General features: G+C 41.3%; 1 protein-coding gene across 1 annotated transcript in view; it reads left to right on the top strand.

Moving 5' to 3' along the window:
* Positions 1 to 27763, top strand: part of ATXN1 (ataxin 1) — a 371937-nt gene that overhangs the window by 119237 nt on the left and 224937 nt on the right. Inside the window, exon 6 of the mRNA XM_054514234.1 lies at positions 22036 to 22098. The gene's annotated coding sequence lies outside the window, so the exon portion shown is untranslated. The remainder of the gene's footprint in view (positions 1 to 22035; positions 22099 to 27763) is intronic.

Genomic DNA, 27763 nt, shown 5'->3' with positions numbered 1-27763 from the left:
GCCAGAAATGGTCGGGGTAACACACAAGCTTAGGTCTTTGAGCCTCTAAGCTACCTTCTGCTTCCAGTTACAGCAGTATAAATCCATTGACTTCCCTAGCATTCCTACACCAACCTCCTATCAGTGCTCCCAATCACAGAGTTGAGGCAACTCAAGGGAGGAGAGAGAGAGGTGAACAGAATAAAATTCTACACTGCAATTTCACTATGCACACTTTCAACCATTTGGCTTGGTAGAGAATGTTCTTTCTGGCCACCAAGAGCTGTGAGGTTCCAGTGAGCCCTCAGTAGCACTTCTGCAGGTGCATCAGTCAGTACTGACATGGAAACCCTTCTCTGGCATGTCAGGATGTGTGTGCCACTGATGTGCACTAGAAAAAATCCCATTTTTTAGCTCCACCCTACTCCAGTCTAGCCATCTGCTGATCATAGCCAGAAGAGACCATGTGAAATCCTCCAAGCCTAACTTAAGCAGTCCAGAAACTATATTAAAAATTATTTAATGGAAGAAAAGCTTTAGCTCAGTTTAAAAATTGTCTGGGAGGTGGTGTGTGGGGTTCCTGTCCCTGACACAGTGGGTATCTGGAACGCTGTGAGGCCAGAGTTTTTGCCAAGTGCAAAGGTAACTGGGAAGAGCCAGGTCATGCTAGTCTTCAGACTTACTGCAGCAGCAGATCCAAGAGGCAATAAATAAGAGCTTAGCACTCAGTCTTACCTTTGCTGATCTTAGAGAACTTGGCAGAAGGAGGCAAAGTTTGACCAATGTCACCTTTAATCCATCTTCAATCTTAGCAGTGGCCAAAGATCTCCTTCAACCTGTGCCACTTTACTGGAGTTCTGCAGCACTTGTTCCAAAAAAATCCCAAAGTCAGTCACAGCAAGTGCTCAGCTGGAGGCAGGCAGGTCATGTATAAACCAGCTATGTTAGCTCACAGTTCTTGTGTGCCACTGTGCACCCCTGTAAAGACCATGCTGAGGTCCTTTCAACTTCTTCACTGGCCTTTGATCTCTGCCAGGTTTGTGCATTCCTCTCTCAAAGAGAAATGGTTTTTACCACCAAGGAAATCTTTTTTACCAAGGAAAAAACCAAGGAAATGGTTTTTACCACCAAGGTAAAAGAGATGTTACTAACTCAAACACCTTCACTCTGTAAAGGAAATGTAGATTCAATTCCTTTTGTGCATCTGAAATGCTGCTGCCAAACCTGTGCTATGAAAGGTGAGGGAAAACATAGAAAGCTAATAAAAAATAATTGGTGACACCAGAGCAAGAAGATGTGCATGTCACAGATAATAAATTTAGCTCTGCAATGAACATAAAAGGGTTTGCCAAAGTTTTTGCCTGTCTTTTCAATTCAGACAGGGGTTTACAATGTCAAAAGTAGCTGTCCAGGTTTGATCTCAGGTTGGCCCAAACATGGAATGACTCTGCTGACCGGTCCAAGCAGAGGACCTTGGCCAGGCCTCAGGATTGATTCTTCTCTGAGTAATCCCAGAGACCATCTCCTCTTCAGACAAAGATTTCAAACACTTAGGACTTGCTGTGGCTGCCCTGCAGTATTGGATCAGCTGCATCAACACAGTATCACCTTGCTGTTGTATCTTTCCTTTTAACCCTGCTGAAAGGTTACAGTGTTTGTTCTCTGGGTTTGATGTGATCTGGTGTTGCTTACACCCTAATGATCAACCATGAAAAAACTGAGTGACATATACTTGTTATGAATTAGTAAATGCTGTTAGTTAAGCTTTTGAATGTGTGTTTAATTTTCAGGTGGATGCCTAATTACTCTGTGACCTGTTTAGCATTGGAGACTCATTCTTTTCAAAGACTGGAGAAAAAAAAGATGTAACATCCAAGCTGAAATGAAAAGCACAAAAGGATTTTTTTTTTCTGTATCACTTTAAAAAGATTTTTGAACAAATTTGTTTTCAAAGTAGTTTGCTCTCAGTCCTAAAATGACAACTGCCAGCAGCTGGCTGGGCTAGTCTGAAAAGTAATAAAACTCACATGACCCAAAATTGTACAATACTGAGACTGTTTGTAACTACAGCTGGAGTTATTTGTCATTCTGGAAAAAATAGTGAAGTATCTGAGGGTTTTCTTTGTTACAGTTTTTCTTAAAAGGGATTTTCTTCTCCAGAGGCAGCAGCAGGAGGGATTTCTGTTGGTTACTTTTTTTTCAAGCTTAGTGATAACAAACAAGCAATTCAATTTTGGCAGGAAAGTATCGCATCCCATGTTAGAGAATAAATTGTTCCCTTGATGATGTACTGAGTGATAACCCTTCTCAGATTTATGGATTTTTCTGTATATTTGCATAGAAAGTCATTACAGCACCCTTTTAGCTGATAACAGCAGCACATCGTGGCATGTTTCTGCATGTCTTACAACTCCCTGGACAAGCTATTGACCAGGTAGGTCACTTCCAGTGAAGCAGACAGTCATTTTGTGCACTTGTTCTTGGATGGAAGATAAGTCTTTTTGCTAGTCTTCAAGATCCTGTCTCCCCTCTCTCTCTTTGCATGGAGTATGGTACCTTCAGAAATCTCTCTCTTCTTTTTGTTTAAGATTTCTAGTCTGAGACATCACAGAGAAAGGAAGAGAAGAAGGAAAAAGCACGGCTTTTTAAATGGAGGAAAGTCATTCATCTTACTTGCCAAATTCAAAAAAAAGCAATGCTTGTCCAGTTCTGCTGTTTCAGTGTTGATTTCAGTGCTAAAAATGATGCATGCCTCTTATATTGGAGTGGATTTCTCCAGAGAGCATATTTTCATTCAGATTCATGTAACTATTGACCAGGAACAAGGTTAAATTGAGCCTGTTTAAAAATTAACCCGTTTAAAAAAATGAATTACATAACGCTGTGGCACTCTTCAGGCAATCCTTGAGCTTTCTAGCATCAAGTCATCTCTGATGGCGTGCAGGCTGCTTTTAAAGGAAAAGCGTTCCCAGCACTTTCTATGCCTGGGAAGTTCTGTGCTGTTGCTTGAAACTGCTAATTCTCTGATGGTCTTTATATCGTTGTAGTGTGGAAATGAATATGCACTCTCATTTCTACATTTATTTTCCTGGACACCATTTTTCAAAAATACACCTTTAAATGTGCCCTTTCTTAATTCCATGCCCCTAAAACAGCTCAAGCACGTTGATAGAGGAATACAGGGATACAAGAAAATGCAGGAAACTGTAAGTGCTTTAGGAATCCTCTCTGTCAACACAGCTACCTTCAAGGCTGTGTTTTGACTGTCAGAGCAGGGGCAGGTGACGGAAGCACGTTAGGAAGCAATAATCCAAAGCTCGTAGTAAATTTAAATCCCCTGGTTCAGAATCAGCTGTGATTCTTGCTGTCAGGAAAGCAGAGCTCAGTAAAGGTTAGATCTCTTGTCCTACTGTATTTTCATTCGGGTTAATGTTTAAGCCGTGCCGGTGGCTGTGTCCAGGAGAACAGAGGGTGCTTGTACACTATAAACGAGAGGCTGGGTGCGTGTGAGCCCGGCGAGCACCTTGGCAGCAGCCGGCCCCAGCCCCGCGCCCGGCGAGCTGCCGGCTCCCCGCTTGCACCGCTCGCTCATTGGCCGCAGCTATCGCCCTCCTCGCAGCCGCTGCTGCTGACAGGGTATCTCTCCTCGGCTGAGATTACTGCCTATGACCTACTTTGAAAATGGTGTGAACCAAGGTTCACAAATTGTCTTGGAAGGGTGCCACGAGGTTGGTGTGCAAACATGCGCGGTCTGGGAGGCTGCTGGCGGAGCAGAACTGGCTGTCTCCCTGTCCTTCCAGATGCAGCCCGCGTTCCTTTGCCAGCCCCGGCTTCACAATCCATCTTTGTGCTCTCGAGTGCGGCATATTGATTTCCCGGGCAGGCCTGCTAGGTTAGAGAGCCTCTGGCCAATAAGTCCTCCATGCCTTTTTGCTCTCAAAACAGCTGAAGCAGTAATAAAGATGAATAAAGGGCTTCAGGCTGAGCTGTCAGCTGAAGCCTAGCAGTAGTAGTAGAAGTAGTAGTTGTAGTAAAAGCAGTAGTAGTGGTATCAGAATACAAGTCACAAAGGAGAGCTAAGCAGTGACATTTTATTTATATGGTTCATCTGTTTACTCTAATCCAATTGTTTATAGTGTAATGTAAACTTACAATTACCAAAGCTGCTTTCCCTGCCAGCTGAACAGTTTAACCTGAATGCCATTCCAAAATACTGATAGAGGAGAAAATTCCACAGAAAGGAACAGCCTGGAGAATTGCAGTCTGAAAGCTGTACGGGTCTGGGATTTTTTTTTTTTTTCTTCATTGTCTCCCTTATATAAGATCTGTGCTGCAGAGGAAAGTTTCCACAGACTCAGAAAGATCATACACAGTTTCAAATCTACTTGAAAGATAAGGCTTTTTGTTTAATCCCCTCCCCAAGGCTAATATATTACATACCTACTCAGCACAGGGCTGCCTGTTATCTGATAAGATAATTAGCGTCAGACACGAGAAGAAGCATATGTACTTTTAAAAGGAGCATTACTGAACGTTCACAGAGAGAGTTAAAGAGCATACTTATCAGAGCTTTTCCAGGCAGAAGACTTGTGCTAGTATTTGACTTTGGGTCAAGAAGTCCTTTAATAAATTAGCAATGCAAATGTGTTTTACTTTATACATGTGGAATTTAAGTGTTTGGGACAGCCACAGTAGAGCACTTTGGGGCTTTTTTACAGATTTAACGTGGGCCAAGAGTTCTAACTCAGACTCTGAGTATTTTTTTGTTTGTTTGTTTTATCCTCTGTAAAGACATCTGTTCTACATGGCTCTCCATCTTGGCTGCAGTTCAATTTTCACTGACTTCCATGAGCTCCATTATGAAACCCAAGTGCAATCCTCTCTTTGCACCAGGATCAGCCTGTGACTCCTGAACAGACCTGCAGCTTGCAAATGCCCTCAGCCACCCCTCCTGAAGCACATGGATATGGTGAGCAGCCACCACCTTGAGGAAAGTACACCTCATCCTCCAGCTTGCCCCTCCCCTGCCGATTGAGTCACAAGCCCTTGAAGCCATGCTTTAGTACTTTAAAAATAGAGAAAACTGAGACAAAGACCTCTATCAGCTCTAAAAGCTGAACAACCACTGATGCTTACCCACATCAGGTGCTCTTTGCCAGTTGTTAAACAGCTCAACTGATCCATTGATCCATGGTGATTAAAAGGGAAGAGGCAGGACCTGAAATGAGAACTTACATCTTGTATTTGTGGGTTCTGTTTTTGAAGCAGCTGGCCCAAAGGCAGGGGTTCCTGTCCGAGCATGCCTGATGGATCTGCTGCAGCAAACCCTTCTGGCCTGACAGTTGTAATAATAAATCCCATAAATGAGCTGACATTTTGGCCTGGCAGGGCCTTTCATAACCCTCAGCTGGGAGCAATTATTTAATGAAAAATTTTAATAGATTAATAGTTTGCCCATGAGTTTTTAGCATAGAAGGCACTGGGTTGTTTTTAGTAATGGTTGTTTTCTTTTAATAGCATGTGTGGAGCTTTCTGGGGGATGTGGCTGTGTTCCTCACCTAAAAAAGCAGGGATGGGACTCTGAGAAATGGACGGTGTCCTTGTTACTTTCATCATTTGGTGTGACTGTACTAGGAGTGATTGCAAGCAGAGGAAACTCCAGCCAAAGCAGGGGTTCAATTCTGGTCCCTGTAACAGGAGAAGGATAAGCATTTTCAGCCTAGCCCAAAGGGGACACAGATAGGAGCAGATAGGAGCATTAACTGCATGGGAAATACTTCTCCTCAGAATGTTTTTCTGATATTTTCAAAGGAAGAAATGGTCACTTATGCAGGGAGGAGGAAAATCCTTCCCACCTGATAAGGCTTGTTAGTCTGATGGAAATATCAAATGCATCAGCTTGTCATGCTTTGCTGTTTAAGCAATCAGCCATTCTGTTGAAGGAGCAGATTGTAAAAAGCATGGTTGGAGTGTGGTTGGAGTGGTACAAAGCAGGCCAACCCAACATTTTTTTTTGTGTTGCCTATTGTTTTAGAAAACTTTTTGGAGTAACAGAACAGATCAGGGAGACAGAAATACATCTGCTGCCAGGCATGCTCAGCCTTCAGCTCCTGCTCTTCTATGTCCTCCCAGTTCCTTCCAGAAAGGAAAGGCTTGAGCAGAAGACCTGCAAGACAGTCAGTGAGTACCAGTGTTAGAAATATTGCCTGAGACAGACATGGATGCAAAGTACTGCAATGCACCTTGCCACTGCCAGATGTCTACTCATCTGACATTGCAGAAGGAGCTTAATATTGCTCAGCTGGCACTACTCACCTTGTCACATCTTTTGTATGAGGTGTTTTGTTTCACAGCCTGTGCTGAAACATCCAAGGTACTCAAGCTAAATTAGGAGAAGAAACGTAACATGGTCTTTCCAGGTTTGAGCAAATGAACATGGAAAATGGGGTTTTTGGGGCTTCAGTAAATGAAGGTTGTGATACCCTCCTTTGACTTGAATCTTCCATCTAATCTTCCAGCTAATGTGTGGTCTGGTAAGCTTCATTCATGGATTGGTCTTTCAAAGAGTGAGATCCTACAGCTACATCCCGAACTTTAGCTGAGCTCTGCTAATCAATTTGACAAAAAATTAATCTCTAGCATCAGCTGTGAAGCAGCCAGGAACTTGATCCCCATTACTGAAGTTTCAGGGTAGCACAGCATACTGTTACTGCCCTTGTAACTTTTACCAGTGAAAAATGGTAGTGCATAATTTTTTATTGGATCACTCCTGATATTTGATACTGTAGATCATCAAATGCTGCTAACCTGTAGGGAGGAGCTGTGCATATCAGAGGAAGCTCCTTGAAAGCATTCTCTTCCTTCTCCTAAGGTGTAGCTAGAGGAGTCACGAGGAGCAGTTGTTTTCCTGTTTCCAAACTCCTCATCTCTGGAAGCTGATAAGGCTTCTTCCATACACATGTGAAACCATTGGAGAGCTGAGGAGATCATGTGGTGAATTGCAGTGCCTGCTTTTCTGTAGATGTTATCTATGTTTTCATATTCATTATTGCAAACATAATTATTGCCTTCCCCTAATTATCTCAGTAGCTACCTGAAGCTGACATTGCACTGCAGAGCAAGTGGCCAGAAGTCAACCAGACAAGTCAAAGATATCAGTTGTGTTAACCTGCTGTATCAGTGTTGTTTGAAAATGACCTGTAAATCAAATTGATTGTGTTAGCTAAAGACCATCTTATTTGCAAATACAAAATCAATTCCTAAAAAATTTAAGCTTAAACCATGCCAGACATGGTTTTGCACTGAAATATGAGAATGCCCATGTCTTCTACACTGGTTTAACCAAAATGGATTTAAAATTATGCCTTTAGAAAAACCAGGATACTTTTTCCTAGCAGTTTAGACCTAGATGATGGCTGTAGAAGCAGAGGAGTGCTTTGGAATTCTTCCTTTCGTAACTATTCCAGGTGCTGAGGGCTGGTGGTAGACATTTGTTGCACCTCTGTGAACTTTTGGGCTTTAGTGTTTGCCTACAGAATATGCACAGAAATAGGAAAACTCCATCTCCATTTCACAAGGACCAGACTGTTGTCTTTGCTCTGATGAGTGCAGTGCAGCTGCCATGTCCACACAAAATGATAACTGCATTTGCAATCACATGCTTGGAAAACTGGAACAAATGGGAGCAGACTGTCAGTTTACCATACACACATTGCCATGGATCTCTTCATAAACATCTCCCCATTTTTTTCCCCTCCCTGCTATGCATGGAGGTTCTGCTTCATTGCATGGAGTCCTGGGTAGGTTTTCAAACTTGATCCTGGAAGGCTTTGAAGGAAATGGCATTCTTTGTTTCTGAGACTGGGTCACCCTTCATGATCATGATAGCACATGAGTGCATTTCACAGAAGCAATGAAGCTGTCAAGCAAAAGAAGGAAGCTTCTGGACACAGGACCTTCCAGAAGGTTTATCTAGACTGAGGAATTCCTGCAATGAATAAGATGTCTGTAGACGTCATCACTTTCTGAAAATGTCAAACTTCCACTGTAAGTTATAGAAACACACAAGTGGAAGTATAACCCCTACAGATTTAATCAAGCTCTTTCTCCTATGGGGTGCTAAGGAAGGAAAAGTGGGAGAAATTATTGTTGCTATTTTTACATGCTTGGGAGCTGCTAAGTGATTATAATAATGGGAGTCATAAATTACTTCACCAATGCATTTGGAGATGAGACAGTGAACTGACTCCTCAGAGGAATACAAGATATGTAATCTGAATGGCAGATGCTGCAAAGGAGAGGGCTCAGGCACTGAGAAAGGAGCACTATGGGTGAAACTGGATTTCTGTTCTGTTCCCCTGCTTTAATTCATTTGTGTTGCAAGCAAAGCAGGCTCTGCATTTGCAATCTGCAAGTTTAGTGAAAGTCTTTGCACCTGCTACCTGAAGGATGGTTCAGCAAAAGAAATCCAAAAGTTTATTCAGTGGATTCTTTTTTCCTTTTGCTGTTCCCAAAAAAGAAGCTCATTCATATGCACTTGACAGTGAGAGGTAAATTTTCTGTGCAGCACAAGGTGACTTAACCACATGATTCTCAGGAACAGTAGTGGGAATGCTGCAGCAAAACCCTCATGCCAAGGCATGTGAAAACATCGGTAGACAAATCCACTGCCCTGTGGTAATGGGAATTCTGGTCAATGAATTCTGTTCCCAGTGCTGAAACAAATAAAATCCACGACACAAATCTCCTGTCTGCAGCACTGTGATTCTCTGTCTTTGAGATTCTGTGCAGACTTCTTCCTGGTGCATTGCATTAATATTAAATTAACAACACGCTACTCACATGGAACTTACATTCTAAAAAAAGCTCACATTATGCTGTAAGCCTTTATTACAAAATAATAGCAGTCGTGAGGTTAAAGTTTGTTCATACAGTTTTCTATAGAACATCTGTACACTTTTTCTGGAGGATAAAAGCTACATTCCACGTGTAGCTTAGTCATACGAATATAGATAGATAATGAGTAGTTTATTGAATTTCCTTTTAGATTTTACCATTCACTTATATTCATATAAAGCATGCAAAACATACCAGATTTTTGTAAGTGGTACTTGCTTTTCAGAAACTCAAATTTCTCTGTCAATGTTCAGCAGAGGATGTGACCTGATATGAAAAGGACCTATTCCTCTAGGATTTAGCTTGTAGCTAGAGGCGTAAATCAGAGATTCTCTGAAGTAGATTGTAATCCACACTGGAGAGAATAAAGAGAAATCACTAGCTTTATGAGGACCACATTCACTGGAACAGTTACCCAGCATCCAAACCATGGAAGCCCACACAGGCTTCAAAACCAAAATATTTCAGGGCTTTTGTGGCCTTCCATGATGCAGAAGCTGGACAGGATTTTTATTGAATCTGGCCTTAAATAAGCAAAAGAATTTTGTAATCAGTGCATGGTTTAACAGGAAGCCAGAAAAATACTTTTATTATTGGAATGATATGGTGGGAAAGCTTAGCCCAAGATACAGTCCTGGCTGCTGAGCTCAAAAAAAATTTGTCTGCAAGCAAAACTAGCTGGGAGTACAGTAAACTCCTAATTAACCTGAATTGGAAAAGGTATGTATTGCAATCTCATGTTTTCACTTGTGTATGTAAGTCATACCTTACTTTAAAAATGCTGACCCTTCACCCCACAAAAATGTTTCCAAGACCTTAAACAGACCTGAACCTTGAATCCTGATACCCCTTCTCTTTTTTCCCATATTGTAGAAGTACTTTCAATTATTGGTGGAGAACTCTGGATACAGTTCTAGAGCTCCTTACTGCCACTCCAGGTGTCAAACAGCAGGGACTATTAGAAAGCAATATGTAGCAATCCTCAGCCCTGATGATATTTCAGCATTAAGCCTCGATCCTGAAGCAGTTGCTTGCTTTACTGCCAGGAGTCTTAAAGTTTTGTTAGAATGCATGTGGAGCAGCAAATAAGTGACCACTGCATGATGGTGTAGATTCAAAAGGGATTATTACGTTATGCTGTGCTGTGAACTTGAAATTATCCCAGTGCTCCCCAGTAAGACACATGCCATGGTGGAGCCAGCAGGAGGGACAGGTATTCTAACTGCAATTGTTTTTTCTCACCTTGAAGTTCCATTTTCATGTAATAGATGCAGAGATTTGGGAGGCATTCAAAAATGTCCAAAGGGACATGAACCAACATCTGAGAGCATTGTGGAGACTCAGATAAGTGGACAGGGCTCATTTGGGGTCTAGATGAGTGGATCTGAGGTCATTCCTTTAGCTTCAGAGTATACCTGTAAGTGATGATGATTTCACCCAGAGCAGCGTGTAAGCATTTCCATAAACAGGGTGTGCATTGTGTAGCAAAATCAAAGCTATGCAGTAATAACTACCCTGCAGCTAAATGGATGCTTTTTCCACAGCTGAATCCTCAGAGGGATGATGTAGTTTTTAGTCATTCACTGCCATGTGACTTATTAAAACAATTAACAGGCAAAAAAGTGGTTCTTTTGAGTGGTTTAGCAAAGACTATGCAGTATGAAGTTCAAGCAGAGTGAGTGTCTACCTCTGTTGGTAGCAGTGTGTGAAGTGGCCAGGGCTGTGGTTCTCTTCTTAGCTCCCCCTCTAGCTCACTGTTTGACCTTGGAAAAGTCTCCTGGCCACTTTGGGTTTTCAAGTCATTATGAACTCAAAACTTGTATCAGCTTCTCTAAAAGATTTGCGGGCTCTCCAGGCAAACCTGGGTCCAGCTCTGGGGTTGGACCTGATGGGTTTATAATTTGAGCCCTGTGTACACAAGGTTTGAGGTTTTGACATGTAACCAGATAAAACATAATGGTTTTAGCTGAGTTTTGCTTTGAATTCTTGCATTCAGCTGCACTCCTCACTTAAAAAGAAGGCCCGAAGGTGGCAGAGCTAAGTGAAGAAACTATCCACTGAGGGCTTCTAGGAGAAAACCAGATAGTTTCACCAAGTCTGACCTAAAATTAAAGCTCTATGTGTATAGTTAACTGTGGTTTTATATCCAGTGCAATTGCCTGTACCCTGTCCCAGGAGGATATTATGAGACACATGTGCGTAACATTTGAAACCTGCCCATGGAAAGAACTGTGCAGACAAACCTGGAAACCCTGAGAGTGACAACACTCCCCTTTTGAAATGCCTTGTCTTGCCTCCATTTGCTTCCTTTCCAACCATCCAAACAATACTGTGAAAACGTAACTTGTGATTTTAACAGTGAGCTACCACCCCAGGACTTGCAGGATGTGTCTTCCAAATTTCCTGCAAGGTGGCATTCAGATCCTTTGCTAGTTGAGTCACAGCTTCACTCAAAATGCACCTCATGTCCATTGTCAAGGTTGCTGTGTTTGGGTCCTACTTTGCTGCACCTATGCATCTCTGTCTGGCCTTATGGATGTGTTCTGGACCTGCAGATGTTTGTGAGGTCTGTGAAGCCAGTGGAGCCTGACATCAGCTCTATTTGGTCAGTGATTTAAACTCATTTCCGTGCTGTAGTGCTGTGGACACTCCAGCTTATAGCCCACACCTTGGCACACAGTTAATGTAGCTCGCTGAAGAACGCAGGCTGAGCGGAAGAGCTTTCCGCAAACAATCGTTATTTTCTTAGGCAACATATTTCAAGGACATGAAGGCTGGGTGAGCTCTGGGTCACGATTTGCTCAGGCTGTATTTGCACCACAAGCATGGAAGCAATTGCCACTGCTAGATTTAGCTGGCCACACCACGGGCTGTGTCCCAGCTTGGAGGAAACCCAGGTACCTCCCCTTAGTCTCCTGTGCTGGAGGGACCCTCAGGGGCTGGGCTGGCTCAGGCTGGTGGCAGCCCTGATTTGCACAGCCACTGTGCAGGGGAAAAGGAGCACAGGACCTTCAGGGCCAGCCAGCTCATGGGGACGTAGCTGCTCCCCAACACTCGGGGAACTTCAGAGGGCAGAGTCTGGCATTGCATTCTGTAACTTTAAAGTAAAGAACTGTGATTTTTATATGGAGCATTTGTGTGCCAAAAATGCAGCTCTTTTTATTTAGTGAAATATCCTTTGGAAAACTTTAAAATCATGACAGGTTTTCATATTTATTTCACATTCAGTTCAGGATTATACACGATCAGCTTTAGGGCCTTGTAGGAGCCAAGAGAATATAAAGGTTGTCAGAAAATTGGAGGCTTTATACCAAGCTGTTCTGATTTAACTGGCAGACCATTAAAGTTACTGAGATTTGGGGAGAAGCACAGCTTTTTAGAAATGTCAGTCTTCTGAGTGCTGCAATTTCTGACTGGCACCCACTCTCCAAAGTACTGACCTCGGCACCAATAGGAGAACGGCATCAGCATCTTTCAGCTGTATTTTATTATTATTGTTCAGAAGTTTTGCCATTTCTGAGTAGATAAGTTTCCCCTGGAGATGTAGTAGCAGCTGGGCTTTCTTGCAGCTGAGTTTAAAGCTGCCTGGTTCCCTGAAATGAAGTGACAGCTTTTAGTCTTCGACAGGAACGTGTGAATGTATTCGGGTTCATTTATAACACACAGAGAAGAAAATTGATATTAGGGGGGGAAAGAAAAAAAAAAAAGGAGGAAAGAGAAAAAATATTTGAGGGCTTCATCTGCCCAGGGAGGTAGTATAATGCATCCTCATACTTCAGTCCACGTGAGCAGAGTAGTAATGGGATACACACGCACACACGCACACAAGCTGGGATCCTTTTCAGTCAGTGGAATTATTCTTTTGGTCAAAGGTATTTTTCTTAGTTCTAATAATAAACACTGAAATCTTGGGTTAGTGCAACATATAAAGATAGACTTTAATATACACAATACAGGTTACGTGGAACTGTTTCCAGTACACAATGGACACATTGTTTCTCTCTTTTTTTTGTTTCCACAAAAGTATAAAAGAGCATCATGCTACAGACAGCACATTTTAGTCTGAAGTGGAACTGGCAGAGGATTTCAATGGAAAGTTGATTTATTTCAAGGGATTATGGGAGTCCAGGGATAAAGCTGGCACCCGGCCACAGGGAGAGCCCTTGACCTAGAAGCAGGAACAGTTTTCAAAGCTGTACATGTACATAACTGAGCAGAACACTTTAATTTAGTGCAGAGCATAACCTGAATTCCTTCTCTGAGGGAAGATGAAAGAAAGAAATTTTACTTCTTAGTAGGACGTTGGAAGCTGTATCCAAAGCTCTTTGCCTATTTTACATCTTATTCTGCAGCATTGCAGGAAGCAATTGTTTGTGACAAAAGGCCACTTTCTTCCTGCTTAACTGGGAAAGCAAAATGAGCTGCCACTCATAAAACCGACTGGATACAGAATTAATTTGCTTTTCCTGATAGATGAAACAAGTTAACAGACCACTACAGGTTACTCTCTAAATCAACATATGAAACGTAATTGCATTGTCTTTCCTCCCCGCTTCCTCTAGGCCTTGAGCAGTAATTATAAAGACTTTAAATCTCCCTAGTGACATCAGCCGGTTAAAAAAATTTGGAACACAGGAATAATGTAACCCAGAGCCTGCTTTCAGCAGCGTTGTTCACACTGCAGAGAAGGCAATTCTATGCAAAATACTCTTCCATAACTATCCTCTATTAATTTTAGTGGTAGTTTTCAGTAAGCTTCACACTGGGATCCACATCATCAGGCCTATTCCTTAGTCAGAAGGTACAAAGCATAACAGCAACAAGACCCGTCTTTAAAATGCTATTTTGGAGCATTTTGTGAAGACCGTGTATTATATCAAACATGCCATAGTAATTACATTTACTAAAACTTCCTAAGAAATAATAGGCTTCTAGCTCTGCTGCCCTTAGAATCTGCCATAAACTTCAGCCACCTAATTAAGTGCTTTATTCTGCAGCTTCCAGTCTGGCCAAACAACCGCAGGCATCTGTAGGTATCTGACCTGAATTAAGGACTCTGGGTTTGAGCCCTGTGTTTCCAGACAGTGCGTCTGACTGATACAGCAAAACCACAAAATGCCAGATGGTTTCAACATATTACACAGCTCCCTGTATGGGCATCCAGCGTCAGTGTGTGCCTTCCTGCAAAATTTCACATGCTGAAACAACTTCTTGCAGTGTGGAGACAACACTGTGCCTGAAAACAAAGATTTAACGACACTGGCGTTGCTCAGCCTCTTGTCAACTTCTGGTCTGGGAAAAACTGTCAGCTGTTCTAAAATTAGAAGATAACATAATGTTGGCAGGAATAGGGCATAGCCTGGGTAGGCTTCTTCGTTATCAGCTTCCTTGTTGAACTTTAATCCTTATTTTATGACCCTTCTGCTTGTTTGGGTGTAGCTTGCATCATGGGCACAAACTGCCCATCACGGCATATTTGTACAGTGAGTTTGTTTTGTGCATTAAAATGAGACTGGGCAGCTATGACAAGTGGGGACTGAAAGGCTTTCTCACCATCCAAACTGTGACTGAGTCAGAGCCCACATTGGGAGGTCCTTTTGCTATGTTACCTAAAGCAATCTTCCATGAGACCACCAAGTCCCCCTGCATGCTGACTAACCTGCTGGTTTCCTCCTAACTTGTATACAAATACCCTGGATCTCTAGGGAGATGGGAAAGAGCTATGGAGAGCTATGTGCAACAGAGGGAGCCTCCTTCCTCAGTATGTGCATGCACCCTTTTGTTAGGCTCTGGAAGGCAGGCTCCAACATTTTGCATTTTCTGAGCTAAGTCTTTCAATGCTGTGAAGCTCTTTAAGCACCCAAAATATACCTCTGTGTGTACTCTGAGCCAGCATCTGCAAAATTGGTGGGGTTGCTGCCTGCTTCCCTACGTAGTCTGTGAAGGAGAAAGAAGGCAAACTTGGCTCTCAGAGGAGAGGGAGATGCTCACCTAGTCCTGCTTCTTTATCATATGCTGTCGAGACGTAGATAAGGTACCCTAGCTCCAGGTATCATAGGAGATGCAGGCAATGCAAGTGCATGAGATGAAATCAGGCTGCATTTGTCATTCTGCAGAATCTGAGATTCCCATCCAGGTATCCCATGAAATGCAAGTCTGTATGCTGTCTGCCTACAGACAGCTGCCAGGATCTTTTCTTGGCCATACCTGTTTCTTCTAAAGCCGTAAGAATTGGGCCTTGCAAGTCTGATCCTGAACTGAGTGACATAAAAATTTCTCCTGGCACATGCTGAAGGAAATTATGAACTGCCAGCTCATTTTACCCCTCATTAGGTGGTGGGAAGTTGCATGCATTTGGGAAGGCCAGCTTTGTGCTCATCATCCCTGCCATGGTGTTTGGGAATTCCTGAGAGGCTGCCGCTATAGGGCAGGAACCACTGTGCTGTGTAACAGGGTGCCCATTCCTTTACCCATGCTTCCTCCAAGTTCTCCATGTCCTTTCTGAAGAAGTTTTATATCTGAGATATCACAAGTACTCCAGATGTAGCTACAGTCCTTGCAATCTAGGGTGTTATCCCTGAGCACATCCTTCTGGAGAACTTGGCACTGGAAGACATGGGGAGGAAAAAAGGAATGCTTTCTTTTTTAAAGGTTTAAAAAAAATCTTTGTGCATTGAATGCTTTGTGCAGCCAGGTTACCAGGGACATTCTGTGAAGAAAGCTATGCTTGAATTCATTTTCAGCTTATGTTGTAGTACCACTCCTTGGCATTAGTACCAGTAAGTTGATAATCAAATAACATGGCAGCTGCACCACCAGGCCATCAAGGTCACTTTTAATTCACAGTCCTGTCTGTGGTTTGGTGGAGAAAAAATAATTATGAAATCCCTTGGGAAAGGCCAGTCTTGATGTGGCCAGGCACATACCACTGGTAAGCATTTATATAGCATCTTTTCTACTAATAGAAATTAATAAAAAGGAAGAACAGAAACATTTTATGTAGTTTTTCCATAGCAAGAAAACATGTAGCTGATTTTACTATGTGTTGCTTATAATTACTCTTTTTCATATCTACCAATTATGGCAAAGAACAGGAGAACTCTAATGACAGTAATGTCAACTGAATAAAATTTTAGTTACTTTAGCTTTAATGAATAATTTGTCTTCCTCAACCTGATTTACTAATATCTTAGTTGACAAGGCTCCCCATTCTGTGTATTCATTTTGTACTTAGAGAGGGATTGTTTATAATTTACAGTTTAAGTCTGAGTGCTGTTATTTCGCACTGTCAAAGAGCATCTGTTGCAGTAGATAGCTCTTCATATGTTAGTGCCACAAAAAATGAAGCATACCAGCCATGTTAGCAGCCAGTTTATGAGCACCCAGTAATGTTCAGCTGTGTAAAGGGGAGTTTCCTTTGAAAGGGCAGAAAATAGAATTGCATAAGTGAATTCTGTGTGGTCATCTGCAATGGGATGAGCTTGTGTAGGACTCACTCACACCAGCTGTGTAATCCACGTTCAACACTGGTTCTCTGTGTGGGGTAAAATCTGGGCTAAAATTTGTTTGTAGGCATTTGATTGTTACCTGATCATCCTTACAGGCTTCCCAGTGTTTTAACCACAAGTTTTCCAGAAGATAGCCTACATACTTCCTGATTCTGTAAGTAGAATGAATGTAGATGATCTGATTTAGCTGTAACCATACACAGACAAATTTACCATAGTTTTCATGGTTGGCTTTGTCAGTACAGATAGGACAAAGTAATTTCATAGTGAGTTGGAATTAATGCTGTTTGCCTTGTGACAAAACCCCAAACCTCGTCAATGAACCCTAGCGAGAGACTTTTATTTAGGACTGGTTATGAAGCTTTACTTCTGTTAAACTTGATTATATTTCCTATTTCTACCTGTTTGTTTGCCTGCAGAGCATAACAGTAAAAGCTGTAATGTATGAGGCTTCTCCTCATTGTACCTTGGCGAAGGCAAGCAAGGGTTCTCAACAGTGCAGCTGGCACTAGGCAAATGGTACTGTACAAGGTTTTACCACTGCTGATAAGATCCTAACCCTTGATCAGTCATGCTTTGAACTCAGTTCATACCATCACCACAAGTATTATGCCTCTCTCTACAGAAATATTAGTTGTGACTTCATAGATCAAACCAAACTGTATACTGATTACAAATGCATACGTGTTCACTGTGGGCTTCCTGTGCACCTAAAATTGTAGCCTAACCAGCTTTAATGGAGCCCTTTATTTCAGAATAAATCTGATCATCTAAAGCCCAGGATATGAGTAGCCCAACTGGATCTCAGCTAGGGTTGTGGATCCTCAAAGTTTATGAAATCAGGCCTCACACTACCTGTTTAGAGACCACGCAGCCAGTCAGTGACGTATTGTACTTTTTCCAGCTACTCATAGACTTACAAAAGTATGAGGTTTAAAAGAACATGAAAAAGTGTCTTCAAATGTAATAAAGTTTAAACAACAAAGAATTGGACATTGCTAGTTACATCAAGCACTTATTGTTCCACTCTACCTCATGTTTTCTTTGATCTATTTTTAAGTCATTGAAAACTTTGTTAAAATCCAAATTCCACAATCTTTCCCCCCACCCCCCAAAGTGTCCTTTTGCCTTGGACTCATATTTTGAGAGGCCTACTTCTTTTGTGTTACTAAAATGCCAAGATTTTAATGGAATGCTTTATTAGGTTTCCAAGTGCTTCTGGCCAATAACAAGCAAAGTTCAGCTCAGTAGTTTTAATCTCACAAACATCAAATCTGTTTTCCCTGCATGTGAGAAGAGCCATGCAGCTCTTAAGAAGATTAAAGCTATAAATTCTAACATTACAAGGGCCAATACTTTCACAGTCCAGATCAGGATGGGTTATTTTATGTACGTTTGTCCTCATGTGAATTTCTAATACTATTCCTTGAGTTTTGACTGGGCCTCCCCCTCCTCTTATCCCGCTGTGTACTAAGGTATGCGATCTGTTGATGATGAATATATTGCTTTTTCTTTTTTTCTGCCTCTTTATTTCAATGTTAGGAGGTAAATTATATCATTTTCATTATCAATGCAGCTCAGAAAACCATCTGTTGCTCAAAGACACCAGGATCAGCAGTCAGCCACCCTCAAAGTAAGCAGCTGTAAATCTAGAGTGACTATACTTTCTAAATGCAGAGAGGCTTTTACATTAATCTCCTGGACTTGCTGAGTAGCTGGTACAGTGCCCAAACACAAGTAAACTCAATTAGTAAAAATAGATGTGATGTGGCACTTCAATATACAGCGTTTAAGCATGTGTTCTACAAAGCAGAAGTGCTCTGTTCAAGTCCCAGATACTCTGCTGTTCTGTTCTGCACATGTGATTCAGTTATTTTCCTGGTTGCCAAATACCTCATAAAAAGCAGTAGCACTGTTCTGTTTTCACAAAGATGCAGTACTGCTGCATTTACACAGGTGTGGATCTGAAGAAACTCAGGTGACTTTTTAGGACTCTGGATATTCAGCAGCTCTGAAAAATTGCACTTTACAGTTGTCGCTGGAAAGCTACTGTGCAAATCAGCTTTAATGTTCTTGTGTTTTATATATGCAGAATTACATGAAGCATACTATTACAAGCAAATAAGAAACATTTGCAAGAAACATACATTTTGGAGCTTTGCGTAACAGGGTGGGCCTGGGTACATTACTTTGCAGCTTAAGACTATGGGCAAGTTTCCTTCTTTACCTCCTTTAGCAATATAGCAGGCTACACCTCTTTTTTTATGGCAAGCTGATCAAAGTCAATTTATTCAAGTGCAAGTTCTCTAAGATCCCTGTGCTCCACTGTGTAACAGAAGGGCTTAGGTCTGGGTGTGGTGTTCTTGACCTTCTAGTCTTTTGTCTTTCCAGCCTGTTTTGCTTCCTCTGTCTGCCCAGTTTTAGCCAGAAGAGTGATCTAAAGAGACCCTGTTTGTTTTCTGTGCACATTATGATAGGCTGCCATTGTGTAACGACATACAGTATGCAGGATAAAACACCCTGCTTATTATAGTGTAGTTAAAAGGCCTGTCACTATTTCCATTTCAAATTCCTATTTTCAGGAGTTTACTACTGAGCCGTAAAAAATTGCAGGCGGGAAACTTGGCAGTCACATTCCCAGCCTAAGAGCAAATGCTTTAACCAAGTTTAAATAAATAAATTAATTAATATTAATGGCATGTGCTTCCAGTACGCAAAAGAAAGGAGATTTTGTTATTGTTTTGTTTGTTTTATCCTTGAAACAAACGATGACGATTAAGGAGGGTATTTACATACCAACCACCCTTACACAAGAGTTATACACCAGACCATGAGCAGTGTTACCAAGTGATGAAGGTGATTATCTAGTGGTCATTCCTAACTCTCCTAAAAGAAATATCAAGAAAGAAGGGCTATTAATCAATGTATATAAGGTATTAATTCCTAAATAATGGGAAGGACAGAAGAGAGTTGTATATCATAAATACTTACAGTGCTAACAAAGCACAGCTTGATAACCATGGTGGGTGAGAGTGAAATTCTTTGGGGTTAGCTTAAAAGGAACAAACATCAAAGAAAACCAAATAGTAACTCTGCGGAGTTGAAGAGTTTGAAGTAGGATAACTAACAGGTGAAACATTTGAAGGGTAAATGTATTTTCAGTATATTTTAAAAATCCAGATTTTAATTATACAGCCAAATATTCAGAGTTTGAAGTCTTGGAATAGTTAAAAATCAATTTTTGGTCTGTTGTGCAGATAGCAGGCATTTCAAGCTGGCAAATTCTTCACACTTATCTTTCTGTTCATTGAAGATTTGAGCACTAGAGGGAATCTAGGAACTGGTGACCATAAACTACACTAGTTCAATGTGCTACTAAGGGAAAGTGCCACTACAAGAGTAACAAATTCAGAGGAAGCAATATACTGAAACTTAAGTCATCCATTTAACATTTTGGCTAGTAAGAAGCATTAAAAATGTGAACCTGTCAAAGGCAAATACTCAGAAAGCAAAATAAATAGAGAGAGAAGCAGGTTCTTCAAGAGTAAAAGGGGCTTGGTGGTTGTTGGAAATTTTTCTTTCATTTTGTTTTCAGAAAATTATAATTTTTATAGGTTAAAAGAAGAAAACACTGTTATTTCACCTTTGGAGAAATCTATCTTTCTGGGTGATTGATTGTTTGCCATTTCTGAAAAGTCAGCTGGCCTCAAAACTGCAGTCTTTTCTCAGGAGGTAACTGTTCTGAGAGATAAGTCACATAATGGAGTATTTCACTGCATCATTTACTGCAGACAGCATAACCTGTGTGCCTATGCTGTAAACTGCCTAGGGAGGAAACTTGGCCTTATATAACTGACTAGAGCATCCAGTTTGAACAGGAAAGGGGTGCTGGTCCACATTTAGGGATCTGTGGGATTATTAGAATCTAAAATAAGAAAGATTTTAGAAAATCATCAAAGGAAAAATTTTTATTTCCAGCTACAAGGAGATTTTGTGATCTCATTGGCGAGACCTTAAATGTGTGCAAGGTTGAGATAAATGTGTCTTAGTTCAGATAAATGTTTTTGGAGGCCAGACAATGACTCCTGTACAAGTTGAGCCTTTTAGGGACAGTTGTAGAGCCTGCAAGCTACTCTTCTGCAATTTTCAGGATGATTGCTGCAAGGGACTCGAAGAAACTCTTCAACTTGGCAGTGATTCATGCTGAGCTAAAAGCTTCTGGGAATGTTCCTGGGAACCTCTGATACTCTGAAGAGACTCTAACGAGAGACAACAGTGGTGCTGGGATGCTTGCCCAGATGATAAACTATGCAGGAATTTCGGTACAGCTGATAAACTCTGCTCAGGACCCTGTGAAGTACATACATTGTGTAACAATACATGTAGGCTCTCAGAAATACCCTTGGGGACAACAGCCACTGGTATTCAGTAGTCACAAGGTCTCTCCCCTCTGCTCCCTCCTCCCAAAGTGGGTACCTGCTTTGACTCAGAGTTGTTTGAGGAATTGCTTGCCCTTTCCCACCCCCCCTGCTCCCCCCAGCTATGCGTTTTTAACCAGCAGGGGGAAACAGGAGGGCTCAAGAATTAGAGGACTTATGTATACATAATACATGATGAAGACTCTGCAAAGAATATATCCTATCATATAAACATGAAAGAGAAAAAAGGCTGAAGTTGTAACGCATCAAGGCTGGCAAGGTCCCTTAAATATGACTTCAGTTTGCAAGATTTTGGGGTGTATTAAGAAAAAGTATGTTTTGAGCTGTGTCTGGAGATGGATCACTATGGAGAGGAGGGAGGTGGTAGTGCCTCCATATGCAACTGTCATGCTTACTGCAAAAGGAGCAGCATTCAGGGAATAGCAGGAAAAGAATTGTACTGAGGGCAGAGGTGATCTTGGCTGAGACTCTCTCTGGGCTAACTTGCTTTGCATTTACCAGCAGGCAAAGGGTGTTCATCTGTGCAGTTATTGCAGGGTAGCTGGTGTCCTGTAAATCCACACCCTTGAATGCTTCACTAAAATATGTTCATGAGGCCATACCCTCAAGCACAAAGCTCACTTTAAATGTATGATTCAGAACCATTAAGACAACGGAACAACTTGTACACCTTAAATTAGACACCAAGTTTACACACCTAGCTGAAGATGGCCCAATTAAGAGAGAGAAATGACTTAATACCTGTGTCCTAAGAAATGAGATATATCATGGAGGGGGGAGAGACAGATTAAATGGCAGGAAAACCATCTGGCAGTCCCACTTTTTTAGCATGGCATATTTTTCAGACCTATTATGCATATAATTCTGTGAAATAATCTGAGTTTGGTGGGAGATGTCCCATCAGTTCTGATTTTTTACACAAGAATGGACTGGTTGACAAAGGTAGTTTATGAAATGGGAAGGGTTTTAGTCAGCATGTGATGCTAAACAAGTAAGAAAAAAATGTAGATAGAACCAGGGGTTTATTTTTGTTTACATTACTACTGTTTTCTCTTGTCCTAGATATGTGGAATTGTTGCTTTTCCAAGTCCTTGGCTAAGCCTTGGGAAAAGAGAGCATTCTGTATTGCTTTTATAGTAATAATACTTGTACTTCTCTGTGTCACCACTGTTCTGTGGAATAAAAGGACAATTTTTACTATCACTTTTCTACAGGCAGAAGAACAGAGAGAGTGTGGACGTCTCAGGGCTAAGACCAAGACAGGGACTCAAAACCAGGTAAGAATTGCAGCAGAAGCAGTGAAGACTTTGACTGCTTTTGGCAACAAGCTTTCCAGCTTGGAAGGGGGAATATGAGAGAGGGCTGCAAAGATCTGTGTAGCATTGAGAGTATGGGTAGGGACTGGCCATTCCCTGTCTCAGTGCAAGAGCTAGGAGCACTGAATGAAGCAGGCAGGATGAGGGGATTCTTCTTGCATCAAGGACTTGACCTGTGCAATGTGACATAGCACATACCTACAGTTCACAGATGGTGATGGAGAAGACTGTGCAAATCTTAGGAGATAAATCCACTGAGGGTCACTAAACAGGTAGAAACCACATTCTGCTTAGGAAGTCCCTTAAGCTGAAAATAGTGGGAGGCTGGATAGTATGTGGATAAAGTAGTATATAATGCCCATGTCTCCCTAAGCATCTGCCTATGATCACTGCTGTCCTATGGCCACTGTGTGGCCATTCTTATGTCCTCTTGCACAAAGAAGATGAGAGGATTCCCAAGACAAGAGGAAATGGCCTCAAGTTGCACCACCAGGGGAGGTTGGAATTGGATATTAGGAAAGATTTTTTTTTTACAGAAGGAGTTGATAAGAATTGGAACAGACTTCCAAGGGAAGTGGTGCAGTCACTATTCCTGGAAAGTGTTCAAAAAATGTATGGCTAAAGCATTGAGGACATGGTTCATGGCGAACATGGGAGTGGTGCTGCGCTGATGATTTGGATTTGATGATCTTAAAAGTCTTTTCCATTCTATGATTCTATTTAATGATTCTGTGATTCTATGAGAGTATAAGCTGTGAAAACTCTGTAGTGGGAAACGTTCCAGCACTAGGGTCTCTTGAGTAGGAAAGCTGGTCGTGAGATGGTCCTGCCTCCAAGGTGTCCACTCCATTCTCTTGGCTATACTTGATCCCATGACAAAACAGTCAATGAATGAGCAAATCTGTCCATGTGATAGAACCTACACTTCACAAGTGTTTGAATTTTATGATCTTTGAAGAGGCCCTGAGGCAAAACCCCACCCACTTTAGAAGAAGACTAGAAATGAGCTTTCAGCAGGCAGGTGTTTCTGGTCTACCTGATTGCCCAGATAAGTTCCTTTTGATAGAACTTCTTTCACACTGTTGCGCTTTGCTTGTAATTGCTATGTCTCAGGGCTTCTAGAGCTTTGAATGGGTATCTTTCATTACCTTAAATATAAATAAATTGATAATATCATATGAGGATGATATGAGAGCACACCAAGGACAGGTCAAGCAGAGTAAGACAGGCATAAATGGGAGTTCTTCTGAGGAAAAACTGGGTAGGGGGAAAGAGAGACACATGATATTACATCTCAATCAATCCGAGAACCTTTTTTATCATTAGTAGAAAGGCCTCTGCTGAAGAGTAAAGAGAGAGGATGAGGATCAGGCAGATCTCTGAGGGAAAGATGCTGCCTTTGTGCAGTTAGAATTCAAAGCGATGCCAGTCTAGTTATAAAAGGGTCTGCACAAGCTGAAATAGCTCTGCTTTAATGTCATATCCCACCTCAGGCCTCCTGTCACTTTTCCCAGGACACTGTTTTTTTTTAAACTCTGGAGTTTTAGGGTTCTGGGGGCATGTACCTGTCACCTTGCAGAAGAAACATGAAAAAAATCCTGTCAGCTTGTAATTGGATAAATTGAAGGCAATGTTTACCATGCTCACTAAGGTTGGTCAAAGCCTTGCAAGGCTGAGGAATTCCTACCCTCCAGGCAATACACTGTCATGACTGTTGTTCATCTCTGCCTGGTGATTTTCCAATTATGAGTCAAATATGAAGGGATATAGCAATTATTTCATACCAAAATTATCCCATTTCAATTTTTGTTTGATGTTTAGGAACTGTTCAAATTCTTCATTCCTGTGCATCAGGTGACTGCAGTTTTTTGCTATATGATACCTTTTGAAAACAAAGAGATACAGCTCTTTCCTATGTAGATGATGCTGTATTTGAGAACCATTACTGTCTTTCCGGTTAATGCTGTCTTAGTTACTAGTTTTCTTTTTGAAGAAGATATAGATACAAAATAACTTTGGTCTTGAACATTACACAGCTTGCACTTCTCGCTGTCTTGAAACCAAGGCATGAGCCCAAACTTACCTATATTGGATGAGTTTGGTTAACCAGACTTCTGAATTTGCATGACAGCTTTGGGGACAAGGCCTGTGTGTATCATATTTTATGAAGAGGTAGAGACAGTAAGAGTAGAAAATAGCTATCATTATAAGTTGCGCATTTTCTCAACAAAACATAAAGATTTTTAGCATGTGAACCAAAGGAGCAGACTTGGCAGCAGCATTGAGCACAGCGGCTCTGGAAGTCTGGTAGGTCGATTATCCATGAGGTAGGAAGGATTTGTTCAATAGACCAGAACAGCTCAGTTGGGGCCATTAAAGGATTTAGGAGTCAAAAATTCTTTTTTTCAACTTCTTTGTCTGTTCAAACAGGTAACCAGTCCATTCTAGCCCATTCCCTTCCTCTCATAAAAACTCATGGCACTTATCAAAACCTGTATAGCATTGATCAGAGAGACTAACAGGTTTTGGAAACCACAGTGCCTTATATGTGGGTAAGACATTTTAAGAAAGGTTCAGAGATATAGAGATATTTCCCAACTCTAGGTGTTTACAGAGTAGATGCTAATCTAATCTGTCTAGACCATAACGCCCTTAAGAGACAGAAAAAATCCTGGGAAATGAACTCCCAGATAAGTCTCTGTACCAGGAATGATTTAAAGGGATGGGACAACATGTGTCTCTTACAAGGGCATGTGGTCTCTCGCTGCTCCCTGATAGCACCTGAGAGCCCTCTCCCAGACAGTGGCTGGCAAATTCTCCTGAATGTTGGTTGAATGTTAATCCTTGTTAACACTACTGCCTTGACATCCCTGGAAACAAAGCATTTCTGAAGAGTTGTGCTTCCCCTGTGTTCTGCTGGTGTACTTTGACCCCAAGATGAAATGATCACTTCCAGGAATAAGACAGTTTAGTTTCCATTTGTGCTTGGCCCTTCTGCTCACACCAGCCATCTGGGTAGCTGCAGTGTCAGGGGAGATACTGATGGAGACCAGGACACAGATTGAGACCTCAGATGGCTGAAGAGCACTGGCCATAAAGCACAGTATTTATTACTTGATAGCTGCCTAGACCAGTGAAGAACCCCTAGAGAAGGGCTGAGCACTTTTATTTTCCACTGGTTGCCACAGCTTATGGGGCTGACTGTGGCTATGGTCCATCCTGATGCGGTCACTGGTAGGTTAACAGGTCTTCCCTTCAGAGCAGGGACCTGTAACTGACTGACCTCTTATTCAAAAGACTAAATTGGACTCGATTTTGAGACTTTAGAAGAGTCCTCAGTTTTCTTAACTCCCACATGAATTGCTTTGCCCGGTTTTAAAAAAGCAACAACAAGAATACAGTATGTCATTTCAGATCTCCATCTAAGGATCTATTGTTTCTTTAAAGCCATTGAAGCTATTGTTATTTAAAGAGAACTTGATTGCTTCTTTTAAAAAATCAAGATAATGATAAGGTAAACATTTTTAAACCTAAATATCCCATTACCTAAACTGTAAGGCATGACAAATAATGATTTCTTCATCACCCTACAATCCTTACCTAGCCACAGTGTAATAAAACAAAAAAAGTTAATGGCAGCCTTTCCTTTGAATTCACTTGCGAAGGACCACCATTTTAGACGATAAGATTTTTATCTTTGAGTCACAGTGTAGCACTACATACTTGCTTAGTTTTCATGAATGCTTGACTCTCCTTTCACTAAATGTTAATTTGCATGAGATACTTGTGGCTTTAAAGAGACAGCATTGGCTCTCTGTGTCTACCAATCTAATTTCCTTGCATCTGAAGGTAATCACAGAGTTCTGGAGAACATCATCAACAGGGATGTTTTGACAGAGAATACACTCATTTCTAAGTGAATACACAAAAATTAGAGACATTAGTCATATTTTGTTATGTTCACACAAGTGACACTTAAAGATATAGTCCAAACACATTATTGTTCAGATCATGCATATTTTTAACTTTCCTGAGGAAAGCATACCTTAATTAGCCAGCTGTAATCCAAATTATAGTTTCTCATTTATTAAAACTGTAAAAATACCTTAAATCAGCTGCATATGTCTGAAATAATAACAAAAATAACAGCATTAGCAAAAATTATCTAATGTGAGAGAGCTGTAAATAGATAGGAGGTGAATTGGACAGTCAGCGGATTCTGAGTTGGAATAAAAACATCTTACTTAAGCCAAAAACATGGCAACCAATATTTTCTGTTATAAAAATATTTGAGATTAATTTAGTTTTATGAAAGCTGTCAAAAGCTGAAACTAATAGCAGAAGTTCTCTGTTTATTTACAAGCCAATGCTATACATGAAGAGTAAAGCGAGGCACCTTACGAGCAGTGACAGCAAACCTTTGATTGTATTCAAAAATCCTTTTTTCTGGTGGATAAGAATGACCTGTATGTTCATGTTCTCTCAGAGTAACCTCTGCCTTGATAATGCTTGCCATTTGAGCAAATGGTATGACAGGTCTGTGAGGTGGATTACTACTGTCCACTAGAGGCTGTAATGAGACCAACAATGTCATTTTATGACAGATTGAAGATCTGAACTGTAAAGATCAATAATTGTGAGATTACTTTTCACACTCAGTACAATGTCAATCACTGCATTTCCCTGAATGCTAGTGTTAAAAAAAGAATCCAACTTATTATGCCTTCTATTCTTCCATTTTTTATAAGTACTATTAATTGTATCAAACATGCTGTGTAGATGGCACATTACAACTAGTGAATTGAAAAACAGTTTCTTCTAGACAGTGTGCATCTTGCCTGCCAAATTGTTTAGTATCTTTTGGTCAGATTATATTCTCCTAGGAGTCCTATCAGTTTCAGCACATCACCAGCACTAAATGAAAACGCTTGGGTCTTTGTGGGTTCTTGTGTCCCACTTATTTGCCTTCATCAGCACCGTGATGTTTTGTGGAATCCTTTGTGCAGGGAATATATTGAGGCCCAGCATAGGGCAGGGGGGCTGCTGAGGCACAAGGACATCTTGTGACATGGTTGCATATCATGTGTGTTAGGCCGTGTTCGTAGAGGCATAGTCCCCTCATCCCTCGTCTGTTAGTGCAATCAACATGTATCAAGTCAGAACCGAGGTGAGAGTGGCTTATGAACGTGATGTGGCTGGTGGCAGTTGTGGCACTTCCCAGAGCCATGGGTTAAGTGCTTGCTGGCTAAGGAAAGCACTATTGCTTTAACTTACAGTGCACTTACATTGTGGGGGTCTCTTTTCTACTTTGAAGCAGAAACATAGACAAAGATGTAAAAGCCTAGAGTATACAGTGTGGCAAAAAAATGAGGGTCCTGAGGCAAACACTATAGCCACAGAGCGGAGGAACACACAAGCCTCTTACATGAGCCTGCTGCAGAAGGGAAAGTTGCCCAAAGCTTGCTTCAGCATGAATGTGGCTTCTCTTTCTCTGCGTGTGCCACACCTCTTGGCAAGGTGAATGTTTGAGAAGGAAAGATTCCTTTCTCCTGAGGTAACACTCTGTACTACTGGAATAAAAAAGGTGGCAGACAGAATGCCTTGTACTCTGAATTGAACCTTGATG

Source organism: Molothrus ater, chromosome 1, assembly GCF_012460135.2.
Source record: "Molothrus ater isolate BHLD 08-10-18 breed brown headed cowbird chromosome 1, BPBGC_Mater_1.1, whole genome shotgun sequence".
Taxonomy (NCBI): Eukaryota; Metazoa; Chordata; class Aves; order Passeriformes; family Icteridae; genus Molothrus; species Molothrus ater.
Note: the sequence above shows the minus strand (reverse complement) of the source record. Positions and strands in the feature narration are given on the sequence as shown.